Below are 13,684 nucleotides of genomic sequence, written 5' to 3'. Positions count from 1 at the left end.
ATAACAGTAGGCAAGAAATTAATAGAAACATATTTGTTACATAAGTATAATTTTTACAATATTGTATTTACAATCTTATTTATAGTAAATACATTTTTTGGTTAGGTATCTTCATACATGTGCCATGTATCACCATGACAGCAAGGAGATTCAAATTGCTGATGAAGAACCCTGTAATCTATAATCTTTCTCTCTGTCATCCCATTACTTTTAGCTTTCACAGAAGCAGAAAGAAAATATAGAAGGAAGACATCATCCATCAGTACACTGACATTACTGGAAGATCATGTAGACATTTTATAAATAAAAGTCATATTTGGTCCTTGGTTTTGCTTTCCCAGAAAAAGGAATCATTCTCTTTTCCTTCTGAAATTTATGTTTCCAAGAAACTGTAGCATTTCCTGAAATTAAACAAAAATCTAATCAAGGGATAATTTTCATATACCACATGACACATGTGTGTGTATTTGGTGATGCCTATCTCCCCCAAATGACATAGAATTACTATATGTGATGATCAGTCATGCTCACATAAAAGAGAAACCTCTGCCTGGAAAAGTGCATTCTACCTTCCTAAAAATAATTGCCTAAGAAGCACATTCCTTCTAATGTTTAAAATCTTGTGGGAATATAATCAAACTTCAAATTTCTTGTGCAGTGAAATTTGTGGTCTAATAGGGGAAGTGGGGAATTGGAAGGATGGTTTTTTTGGTGTGAGAACACACAAATGCATTCCTATCATAAAAGTGGGAAAAGGAATTTTGTGTATTTGTGAATAGTTAAAGAAGTCCTGTATTAGTGATTAAAATATAAAGGTATAGGATAATTTTTATTTTAATGATGTAACAATACAGATTACAGATTACTAAAATTTTCCTTCATGATTGCAAGGTTTCAGAATATATGCAAAGGATCCAATGTGTATTAACCTTTAGGTCAGAATGATCATGTAAATTTCTCTGTGATAAATATAGTCTTGGAATATAATGATATGAAATTTCCATTTTCCACAATTAGGCTCATGGAAACTAAAATCTTTGTGGGATGCCCAATTATTCTACTGTTAGAGGATGAAGAAGATATAAACATCTAAAAACAGAATTTTATAGAAATGTTTATGATCACTTTTAAAGTTTGTCCCATTTATTCAGAATGTTGAAGAATGTGTTAATGAGCCATGGATTCTGAACCATCTTCATCCATTACAATATTTAGCCTGAAAATATTACAGCATAAGTGAAATAGACTTTTCTAGAGAATATTGGAAAACATTTTAAATATGATATTTTTAGTTAAGTAGAATTAATAGCCCTCAAAATAATAGATATTTGCATCTATATTGAAAAATTATCTAGATATTTAGATTCTCTTAAATTTTATTTTTCTAGATCTCCATTTACTGATCTTTTAAAAACTTTTTACCCCAGGAAGACTTTTAAAACATATAAGCATTCCACCTGTCTTAATAGAGCTACTCCCAGGGTTATTAGCCTCTTCTGATTAGAAATTCATGCATTTGAACAGAAGTAAGGATAGTTAGATAGAGAAAGCTATTGTCACTGACTTTTCTCCCACTTTTTAAAAATTTAGAATCAGCATTTTATTTATTTTGTTTTTTTTCTTTTTTCTTTTCCCCCACTTTTAACTCAAAATTTTGAGTTTGCTTTAGCTTGGAGAGGAATATCAGGACTTAAATGATGTTGAGCAAATCTCTCATTCTGAATAAAGCTAAATGACTACTGGCTTTTTTTTTTTTTTTTAATTTACAGTCACTATGCCAATATCAGTAAAGAGTTGTCTTTCAAATCATTTCTCGCTGGACAACTTCTGAAACCACAGAAGACAGTGAAATAGATTAAATGTCTCTAAAGTCATTTGTCTTCAAATGTTAAAAAAGAAGATTTAAAAAGCCAATCTACAATACTATTTTTCTTCCTGAAATTTAATTGCAGCTTTTGTGAGTATTTTTCTCACTCTTCTTTATTGTAAAATGGACTTGCCAACTGAAAAAAAAATGCACAACTTAAAGTTGAGAATTATGTTTTATTAGGCGGACCTTCTGAGGACATCAGACCCAGGAGACAGCCTCTCAGGTGGCTCTGACCCACTGCTCCGAAGAGGTAAGGGAGGAACCGGGATATATAGGAGTTTTTGCAACAAAAACCAAGTAGTCGGGACATCAAAAGGTTACTGTTAGTTAAAGAAAATCAAGTATCTCAAGTTAAGGAATTTAGAGCTTTTCTAAGTATGGGAAGATTCAAGAGTCTGGGCTCATTGAAATCATTCCTTTGAGATGCACCTGAGGTATCTAGGGTCAGTATCCTGGGTTTTTTCCCATCCTGAGCCCCCTTTGGGTGCACCTTTGGTGGTGGGTGCAGTGGCTGAGGGCTTGATGGCGGGCATCCTGTTTCCATCCTGAGTTGCCTCAGGGCTCACTGTTGGGGGCAGCTGTAGGGTGATGGCTTGATGACTGCAACATCCTTTGTTAACTAACATGTCAGGCAACAGTTTTCATTCACAGACTGTTTTTACTTTAGCAGTTAAATTAGTTTTTTTTTCTTTTCTTTATTTCCCCCCAGCTAGCCTAACCACTTCACCTGAAAAACTGTTTCTATGGAAAAATGCTTTCCATCTCCCAAATAGCCAACTTATAAACAAATGTGTGCCTCACAACCTAGTTTTAAGGGCAGGAACTTATTATATCAAAATGTCTGTCTTTTAATGACATGGTGGTGTCATTATTAACAGTAATAACAAGTTCTGAATGCTAATTTCCATTGCTAGTAGATTTAATCACAGGTGTTAGAAGGCACCATAGAGAGAATCCATTCTCATAGTTACGAGCACTTAAAAACATATTTCTAGGTCCATTTTTCTCTAAAAAATACTTCCACTAAACCCAGTATATAAATATATAATGGCAGTATTTTATGTTGAATGAGGATGAGGGTGAGAGATTGGTAGGTAGACCTCTGCTCAATCACTCTCCATTGTGATCCCTAGAGACCTCTGAGGTATATCCATGGAAGCTTTGGATGAAAATGTCAGAGCTAGTCCATTTCATTTAAAGATATAAAACAGATTCAGAAAGGGGAAATAACTTGCAGAAGTCAACACATGAGTCAGTGAAAATAAAGAAATGAGTCTGGCCTCCTGAATCATTAAGCTATCTTGCCTTAGTGTTGGCTTATATACTCTTTAAACAGTCAAGTCATAAAATGAAGCTCAAATGTGGCTTATTTACATCTAGTATGTTAGCCATTTTCATATTCTCTTTCTGCAAAATTGGTAAAAATTAATCTTAAGCAGATTTCAATGTGTAAAACTAACTGACCACACTAAAGGTATTATTGAATATTTCCAGTTTAAGTCCTAAATAACTTTCTTTGATCAGCTTTCCCACAAAAATTATCTGCTCTTCACTAAACCAATCATCATAAGGATTCACTTTGGGGCACTTCCCTTCTAAGAACTAGGAAATGCCATCTTTATGTTGCCCATAGAACAGAAGTAGTCCAAGGTTGCAAGGCCCATTCAATTGGTTGTTGGTTGGGAGCAAAGGGGAATCAAGAGCAGGGAGAGCCTCTAGTTATGCATGTTTTCCATTTTAAAAAAATGGCTTTCTCCACAATGAGATACCACCTTACACCTGTCAGAATGGCTATCAAAAAGACAACAAATGATAAGTTGACAAGTATGTGGAGAAAAGGGAACCCTCATGCACTGTTGGTGGAAATGTAAATTGGTGCAGCCACTATGGAAGACAGTACGGAGGGTCTTCAAAAAATTAAAAATAAAACTTGCATATGATCCAGCCATTGCACTTCTGGGTATTTCTTCAAAGAAAACAAAAACACTAACTCGAAAAGGTATATGTGCTCCAATGTTCATTTCAGCATTATTTACAATAGCCAAGATATGGAAGCAACCTAAGTGCCTGTTGATAGGTGAATGGATAAAGAAGATGTGGTATATCTACACAATGACATATTACTCAGACATAAGAAAGAATGATATATTGCCATTTGCAACAACATGGATGGATTTAGAGGGCATTATGCTAAGTGAAATAAGTCAGACAGAGATAGTAAAAGTATCACATGATCTCACTTATATGTGGAATCTAAAAACAAACAAACAAATCAAACAAAGCCAGACTCATGGATACAGAGAAAAAACCAAACAGGTGGTTACCAGAAGGGAGGGGAGTAGGAGGTTGTAGGCAAAATAAGTGATTAAGAGCTACAAAGCTCCAGTTATATAATAAGTAAGTCATGGAGGATGTAATATACAGCATAAGGAGTATGGTTAATAATATTGTAATAACTTTGTATGGGGATAGATAGTTACTAGGCTTATCATGGTGGTCATTTCATAACGTATACAAATGTCAGATCATTATTTAGTACACCTGAAATTAACACAGCATTGTATGTTAATGATTTTTCAATTAAAAAAAAAAGGCTTTCTCTAATAGACATTCTTGTTTTGTTGTTTTTCCTGTTTTTCAAAGTTGGGTAGATTCCCAGCTGGCTTGCTTGCTTCCACTGGAGGCATGAGCTATATCTTTCAGGTTTGCTGAAATGGAGAGGCATGAAAAAAATCATCAGGAAATGCCTATATACTGGTATACCATTAGCTGTAACAAATGGACCAATGGAATGTTCTCAATCTTCAGTTATCTCATAATATACCCCAGTTGCTAACAAAAACTTTTTAACTCAACCAACAGGGAAATTATCAGAAATATCTTTTAAAAATCCGGTTTTCACATAAAGTATATTTAGGCCGCCAGCTCTTCAAAACACATACCATACTTACCAGTTTGTGAATACTTAGCATTTGTGAATTGTTTTTGTTCTAATACATTTGATAAGTTGTGATTTACAAACAGAATGAGTTTTCTCAGTGTCTGAAGTCATAGTTATTTATCAAGGCAAGCCAATCCAATAAACCCTGCTTAGTTTATAATATCACTAAAATATTAAATATTTATAATAAACAACAGAGAGAATATTATGACTTCAAAAATAATACTTCTAAACTGAATTTTAATAAAATACTATTTTTAACAGAAGTATTATTATGACTTATAGAGTTATGACAAAATTATCAACATTTTCAAAGATCTTGTTACATATTTCTCAAACTTGAGTAATTAAAAATTCCTTTTAAGGTAAATAACTTTTAACTATTCACATTATAATAATATTTAACCTATACACATATAAACTATGTGTATATGACATACAGCTCTTATACATCTTATACATCTATAAGAAATACTACAAAACCAAAAAATAAAATTAAATTAAAACTTTAACAATAATTCTTTTCTCCCACTAAATGAATATAGCAAGCATTTTTGAGTTAAGATGTTAAGAGCATACCTGTTTTGTGGAGATCTAATGATTTACTTTTCCCTTTCTGAGCTCTGTGAATTTTTGGTTTGTTGACATAAATTAATATGCATTTAATGGGAATGCATAATTCATACATAAAATTTGCAATGCTTCTTATCTGATCATAGCATAATGATTAAAATACCATGGTACTACCACGTAGCATCAAAGGTTTATATACACAAATGAACGTGTTTGAACAAAACCCATCAATATGTAGTAAGAAAGTTGTCATCTGTGAAAAATGTTTAAATTAGTATTTTTAATTAGTCTCCATAACACAAAAGTGCATGTGAAGCAGTAAGTGCTAATGTAGAAACTGCAGCAAGTTACCCAGAAAATCTAGCTAAGATAATTAATGAAAATGGCTACACAAAATAACATATTTTGGGGCTTCCCTGGTGGCTCAGTGGTTGAGAATCTGCCTGCCAATGCAGGGCACACGGGTTCGAGCCCTGGTCTGAGAAGATCCCACATGCCGCGGAGCAACTGGGCCCGTGAGCCACAACTACTGAGCCTGCGCGTCTGGAGCCTGTGCTCCTCAACAGGAGAGGCCGCGACAGTGAGAGGCCCGCGCACCGCGATGAAGAGTGGCCCCCACTCGCCGCGACCAGAGAAAGCCCTCGCACAGAAACGAAGACCCAACACAGCCAAAAATAAATAAATAAATTAATTAATTAATTTTTAAAAATAACATATTTTCATTGCAGACAAAATAGCCTTATCCTGGAAGGGGATGCCACCTGGGGCTTTCTAGCTAGAGAGCAGAAGTCAATGCCTGGCTTCAGAGCTTCAAAGAACAGACTGACTCTCTTGTTAGGGGCTAACGCAGCTGGTGACTTTTAGTTGAAGCCAGTGTTCATTTGCCATTCTGAAAATCCTAGGGCCTTTAAGAGTTATGCTAAATTTGCTCTGCCTGTGCTTTATCAATGGGCCAAGACTAAGTGGGCTGTTGAGACCTACTGCTCAGAAAAAAATATTCCTTTCAAAATATTACTGTTCATTGACAATTCAACCAGTCACTCAAGAGCTCTGATGAAGATGTACAATGAGTTTCATGTTGTTTCCATGCCTGCTAACACAGCATCCATTCTGCAGCTCATGGTTCAAGGGGTAATTTCAACTTTCAAGTCTTATTAAGGAAGATATTGGGTAAGGCTACAGCTGCCATAGATAATGATTCCTCTGATGGATCTGGGAAAAGTAAATTGAAAACCTTCTGGAAAGAAGTCACCATTTTAGATACTATTAAGAACATCTGTGATTCACGGGAAGCGGTCAGAACATCAACATTAGCAGGAGTTTGGAAGAAGCGGATTCCAACCCTCCTGGATGACTTTGAGGGGTTCAAGACTTCAGTGGAGGAAGTAACTGGAGATGCGGTGGAAATAGCAAGAGAACTAGAATTAGAAGTGGAGCCTGGAGGTGTAACTGAATCGCTGCAATCTCATGATAAAACCTTAAGGGATGACGAGTTACCTCTTATGGATGAGCAAAGAAAGTGATTTCTTGAGATGGAATCTGCTCCTGGTGAAGATGGTGTGAAGACTGTTGAAATGACAAGGATTTAGAATATGACATAAACTTAGTTGAACAAGCAGCAGCAGGGTTTGACAAGATTGACTCCAATTTTGAAAGAAGTTCTACTCTGGGTAAATAACTATCAAACGGCATTAAATGATCCAGAGAAATCGTTTGTGAAAGGAAAAGTCAATCGATGTGGCAAACTTTATTGGGTCGTCTTGTTTTAAGAAACTGTCACAGCCACCCCAGCCCTCAGCAGCCGTCAACATTGAAGCAAAACCCTCCCCCAGCAAAAGAATTACAACTCACTGAAAGCTCAGATGAAGGTTAGTATTTTTGAGCAATGTTTTTTGTTTAAGGCATGCACACTGGTTTTTTTTTTTTTTAGACATAATGCTATTGCGTACTTAAGATATTAGTATGCATGGGGAAACCAAAAAACTTGTGTGATTCACGTTATTAAGATATTCCCTTTATGGCAGTGGTTTGGAACCAAACCTGCCATGTCTCTGAAGTATGCCTGCATTTTATTTATTGGTAAAAACTTATCAAGGGTAGTTTGAACAGTGTTTGCTTTGTTCTTTTTAATTTTTAAAAAATTTTTATGTCATCAAAAAACTTTTAAAGTTGAAATATAGTTGAAAAAACATTGTGTTAGTTTCAGATATATAACATAGTGATTTAACGTATAAATATTTTATGCAGCGGTCACCATGTTAAGTCTAGTAGCCATCTGTCTCCATATAAAGTTATTAGAGTATTATTGATCATATTCCTTATGCTGTATATTACATCCCTATGACATTACTTTTATAACTGGAAGTTTGTACCTCTTAATTCCATTCACCTGTTTCTCCCACCATCCCCACTCTCCTCCCCTCTGGCAGCTAGTTGTGTGTTCTCTGTATCTATGATTCTGGTTTTTTGTTTTGTATGTTTGATTTCTTTATTTTTTAGATTCCACGTATAAGTAAGATCATGTGTTAATCATCTTTTTTTTAATCTGACTTTTTTCACTTAGCATAATCCCCTCTAGACCCATCCATGTTGTCACAATGGCAAGATTTCATTATTTTTTATAGCTGTGCAATATTCCATTGATTACATATCACATCTTCTTTATCCATTCATTTATTGATGTACACTTAGGTTGCTTCCATGTCTTGACTATTATAAATAATGCTACAATAAACCTAGGGTGCATATATCTTTTCAAATTGGTGTTTCTGTTTTCTTTAGGTAAATACCCAAAAGTGAAATTGCTGGATTCAATGGTAGTTCTATATTTAATTTTTTGAGGACCCTTTATACTGTTTTGCACAGTGGCTGCACCAATTTATAATCCCACTAACAGTGCACAGTTCTTCACATCTTTGCCAATACTTGTTATTTGTTGCATTTTTGACAACAGCCATTCTGACAGGTGTGAGATGTTATCTCATTGTGGTTTTGATTTGCATCTCTCTGATGATTAGAAACATTGTGTGCCTTTTCATGTGTCTGTAGGCCATGAATAAAAGTTAGAGATAGTGGGTATTTTTGTTCTGTTCCTGATCTAGAGGAAATGCTTTGAGCTTTTTACCTTATTTTTAAATTTTAATTTTTTTTATTATTGAAGTATAATTGATTTACAATATTGGTTTCAGGTATACAGCACAGTGATTCAGTATTTTTACAGTTTATACTCCCTTAAACATTATTACAAGATAATGGCTATAACTTCCTGTGCTGCACAATATACCCTTGTTGCGTATCTATTTTACACATAGTAGTTTGTACCTCTTAATCCCCTACCCCTATCGTACTCCTCCCTCCTTTCCTCTCCCCACTGGCAGCCACTAGTTTGTTTTCTGTATCTGTGACTCTGTATCTGTTTTGCTATACACATTCATTTATTTTTTAGGCTCCACATATAAGTGATATCATACAGTATTTGTCTTTGCCTGACTTATTTCACTAAGAATATTATCTTCTAGGTCCATCCACATTACTGAAAATAGCAGAATTCATTCTTTTTTATGGCTGAGTGATATTCATATATATATACATACAACTTCTTTATCCATTCCTTTATTGATGGACACTTAGGTTGCTTCCATGTCTTGTCTATTGTAAATAGTGCTGCTATGAACATTGGGGTGCATGTATCTTTTCAAATTAGTGTTTTTTATTTTTTCCCGATATATAACCAGGCGTGCAATTGCTGGGAAATATGGTAGTTCTGTTTTTAGTTTCTGAAAAGCCTCCATATTGTTTTCCACAGTGGCTGCACCAATTTACATTCCCACCAACAGTACATAAGGCTTCCCTTTTCTTCACACCCTCTCCAACATTTGTTATTTGTAGATGCTTTGATGATAGTCATTCTGACATGTATGAGATGATATTTCATTCTTAGTTTGATTTGCATTTCTCTAATAATCAGCCAGGTTGAGCATCCTTTCATGTGCCTGTTGACCATCTGTACATTTTATTTGGAAAAATGTCTATTCAGGTCTTCTGCCCATTTTTTTTTTTTTTTTGATATTGAGTTGTATGAGCTGTTTATATATTTTGGATATTAACCCCTTGTTGGTCATCGGTCATATCATTTGCAAATATTTTCTCCCATTCTGTGGTTTGTCTTTTCATTTTGTTGATGGTTTCCTTCCTGTGCAGAAGCGTTTAGACTTAATTAGGTCCTATTTATTTATTTTTGCTTTTATTTCTCCTGCCTTAGGAGGCAAATTCAAAAATTATTGCTACAATTTATGTCAAAGAGTTTTCTGCCTATGTGTTCTTCTAGGAGTTTTATGGTTTCAGGTCTTACATTTAGGTCTTTAATCTATTTTGAGTTTATATTTTTATATGGTATGAGGAACTGTTCTAATCTCATTGTTTTACATGTAGCTGTCCAGTTTTCTTAGCACAACTTATTGAAGAGACTTTTTTTTCCTCCATTGTATATTCTTGCCTTCTTTGTCATAGATTAATTGACCATAGGTGCATGGGTTTATTTCTGGACTCTCTGTTCTGTTCCACCGATCTATGTATCTGTTTTTGTGCCAGTACCCGTTTTGATTATTGTAGCTTTGTAATATGGGTCTGAAGTCTGAGAGCATGCTACCTCCAGCTTTGTTCTTTTTTCTCAAGAATTGCTTTGGCAATTCAAGGTCTTTTGTGTTTCCATATGGATTTTAAGATTATTTGTTCTGGTTCTGTGAAAAATGTCATGGGTGTTTTGATAGGGATTGCATTAAATCTGTAGACTGCTTTGGATAGTATGAATATTTTAACAATATTCTTCCAATCCAAGAGCATGAGTTATCATTCCATTTCTTTGTATTATGCAATTTCCTTTATCAATGTTTTGTAGTTTTCAGAATATAGGTCCTTCACTTCCTTGGTTAAGTTTATTAGTAGGCATTTTATTCTTTTTGATGCAATTTTAAATGGGATTTGTTTTAACTTTCTCTTTCTGATAGCTCATGATTTGTTCATAGAAAAACAACAGATTTCTGAGAGTTTTTATCATGAATGGGTGTTGAATTTTGTCAAATCCTTCTTCTGCATCTATTGAGATGATTGTGTGATTTTTATCCTTCATTGTGTTAATGTGATATTACCTCTGCCCATTTTTAAATAGTTTTTTTGGAGGGGATATTGAGTATTATATATTTTGCATATAACATCATTGAACATATCTTCTCTCATTCTGTTTTTTGCCTTTTCACTTTGCGGACGGTTCCCTTCACTGTGGAGAAGATTTTTCATTTGATATAATCTTCTTTGTTTATTTTTGCTTTTGTTGCCCTTGACTGAAGAGACAGATCACAAAAATTATTGCTAAGACTGATGTCAGAGTGTACTGCCTATGTGTTCTTCTAGAAGTTTTATGGTTTTACGTATTACATTTAAGTCTTCAATTCGTTTTGAGTTTATTTTTATATATAGTGTGAGAAAGTAGATCAGTTTGATTCTATGGAGCTGACTACTCTGGGTGCACTGGTAGGCAGGGCTGGCTCCCCCCACCAGCTGGCTGTGCATTCTGGCCAAATGCTTGCTTTGTTCTTCTCATTGTATAACTTAAAATATGAAGCAAGAATGTTTTCTATATGCCTTAGTAAATTGTCATAAATTCTTTCTAAGTTTAGATTAGCTTCCAACATTTAGTCTGTGCTTTCAATGTTTTGAAATATCCTTGAGAGTTCCTTTATTGTGGAGTATTTTACTGCTTTCACTTTTGCTGGGATATGCTGTTAGTTCGTGACCTAACAGATGAGCAGTGACCACTCATGGACAGACTTTGAAAGAAGTGACATGATTGGTCATCGATCACAATACACTTCTGTTATTTGTGCGGCGATTTGTGTGCCAAAGAACTAGTAGTAATATTTGTACTTTATCCATTTATTCACAGTTAATATATAGTAATTAAAAGTTGAACTGTGTTACTGGGGAGTGGTGTTATTTAGTTAAATCATGGTAACTAAAAGTCACGAATACTGAAACTGCGCAAAATAAGGACTGCCTCTGTGTGTATGTGTGTATTAAATTTTTATATAGTTATGTGATAATCAAAATTAAGACTTGGATTATCTTGGCATATGGTAAACAATTCAGTGCTGGACAGTTGCCTCACTTAAAATATGTATGTCCACTCTGTATTAAGGTAAATGTTTGTTAATTTGAGTTCATTTACATTTTTCTACTTTAAGGTCAAATAAGTTGTCTTCAGTATATTCTTGGAATATATGATATTTGAGAGAATATAAAATTGAGGTTGTCTTCTATGGATTTAAATAAAAACTCCTCAACTCAAGTTTAAAAAATAAACAAGATATTAAAACACAGAATAAAGTTCTTACTTTGCAATTAATTTAATTCACAGCCAGGCTCACAGCAGTATTTTACAGCCCATTTTAGTTTTAATCCTCCTGGAAATAGTCAAAGAAAAATTGTGATGTCTTAGTTTTCATGAAGCCAGTGAATAAGTGAGTGCTACTATGGAGGGATGATCAAGAACAATTACATTTGCTTTAAAAAATACTTGTTGAGTTCTAATTTTCAGCTCAAATCTATTTTCTCTTCATATTTTTACAAAAAGGTGAGTGTAAAATTACATATTTTATATTACTTACCAGATATGGAACTATAAAATAAATAATATAATAAGCAATTTACACTAATTCAGGGTTAAAACTTTTTTTTTTCTAGGTAGAATAACTTTCCAAAATATTCCCTCCTTTTGTTTCTTACTGTATCAGATGGGAAATGGAAGTCATACTAATTTAATTCCCAAATTCATAATTTGGCAAGAATAGCAAACAAGTTAATAAATATCCAAAATTTTCATTTTGAATGGCAGCAATCTATAAATTCCCCCCAAATAAAAATTTCTTTTTTCGGTGGACAGTTTTAACGTAGCATGGATTTTCTTTTCTTTTTATGCATAACACAGAATTCTGTAAAACTTGAAGGTGGTGAATGGATAAAGCAGAAAGCCCCAGGGCAAAACAAGAAAGCACTCACTTTCTGACTGAGTGTTCCTATGAAATTTTCTACTTTTAATTCAGTGTGTGAGTCTATCTGGGGGACTTGTCTTCAAGGCAAGTTTATACCATTTTATTTTGAGAGTTTACACTTGATGGTACTCAAGAGCAGGGAAATGGAGAAGTTCACCCAAAACTGTGACAAGTTTCTCATCCTGAAATTTAGGAATTACGTATTTTCCCAACCTCTGACCCTCTAGTCAGTAATGATCCACATGAAACTTTTTGAATGAAAAATTCTACTTCTGTAATTAAAAAGCAACAAACATTAAGCCCTACCTTTTAAAATTAAAATCACTTCTAGCTTCACTCCATATTAGGGTGCAAAATTCTTTACGAAATAGACTTGCAACTCTCTACATGTAATTTTATCTCCTGGTATTCAAATTCTAGCCCTCGCAATATAGGATCCTTTTAAAAAATAATAGAATGTATTTTCCAATTTCTGCCTATGAGAGGCAGCCCCTTCTCCTCATTTAATTCTGCTTAAAATGGAAACCATAACAAAGACAAGATACAAACCCTCAGTATTATTGAGATGTAATCCTTTCATTTAACTGTATTTAAAACCAGATTCCAACTATTTCTTCTTTTAATATATGCACTCTGCTTCACAAAGAATCATGGTAGAAAGTGAACAGTTACATTTTTAATCATGGCAATCCTTGACTTAAGATAGTACATAAATTTCCCAGAGGAAAAATGTCCTTAATTAGCAGAGTCCCAGATCTTGAAACATCTTTGCTTTATATTATTTTCAAATGCTGCAGACACGTTTTAGCTCCTATTCTTCTTAACCTTTAGCTACTTTTAACCTTTAAAGTGGTGCCTTGACTTCAGGCTGACATTTGTAATTTTAAAAATCTTCACTATAAGTTCAAGTTTCCTTTTCTTGTCCTCAAGGAATCGTCTGTGTTTCCAGAATAACAAAGCTTAACAAACTCTGGGGGGGAAGGGGGACTCTAAAATATCTAAACCTTGTTGTGTTTCAAACATTGAATTGGACGAGGTAATAGAGTATAATCATCAAGCATGTGAACTCTGCAACCAAAGTACGTGGATATAAATTCCAAAGCCACCGTTTAGTATCTGTGAGACCATAGACAGTTATTTACCCTGTCAATGCCTCAATCCTTTCATCTGTTAAATGTAGGTGATAGAAGTATCTAGCACATGGAGTTTAAGAGAGGTGACATGAAATTGTTCCTCACACATTATGCTCAACAC

This window comes from Balaenoptera borealis, assembly GCF_965194805.1.
Source record: "Balaenoptera borealis genome assembly, chromosome: 15".
Classification (NCBI taxonomy): Eukaryota; Metazoa; Chordata; class Mammalia; order Artiodactyla; family Balaenopteridae; genus Balaenoptera; species Balaenoptera borealis.
The sequence above is the reverse complement of the archived record's forward strand: the minus strand, read 5'-3'. Positions refer to the sequence as shown.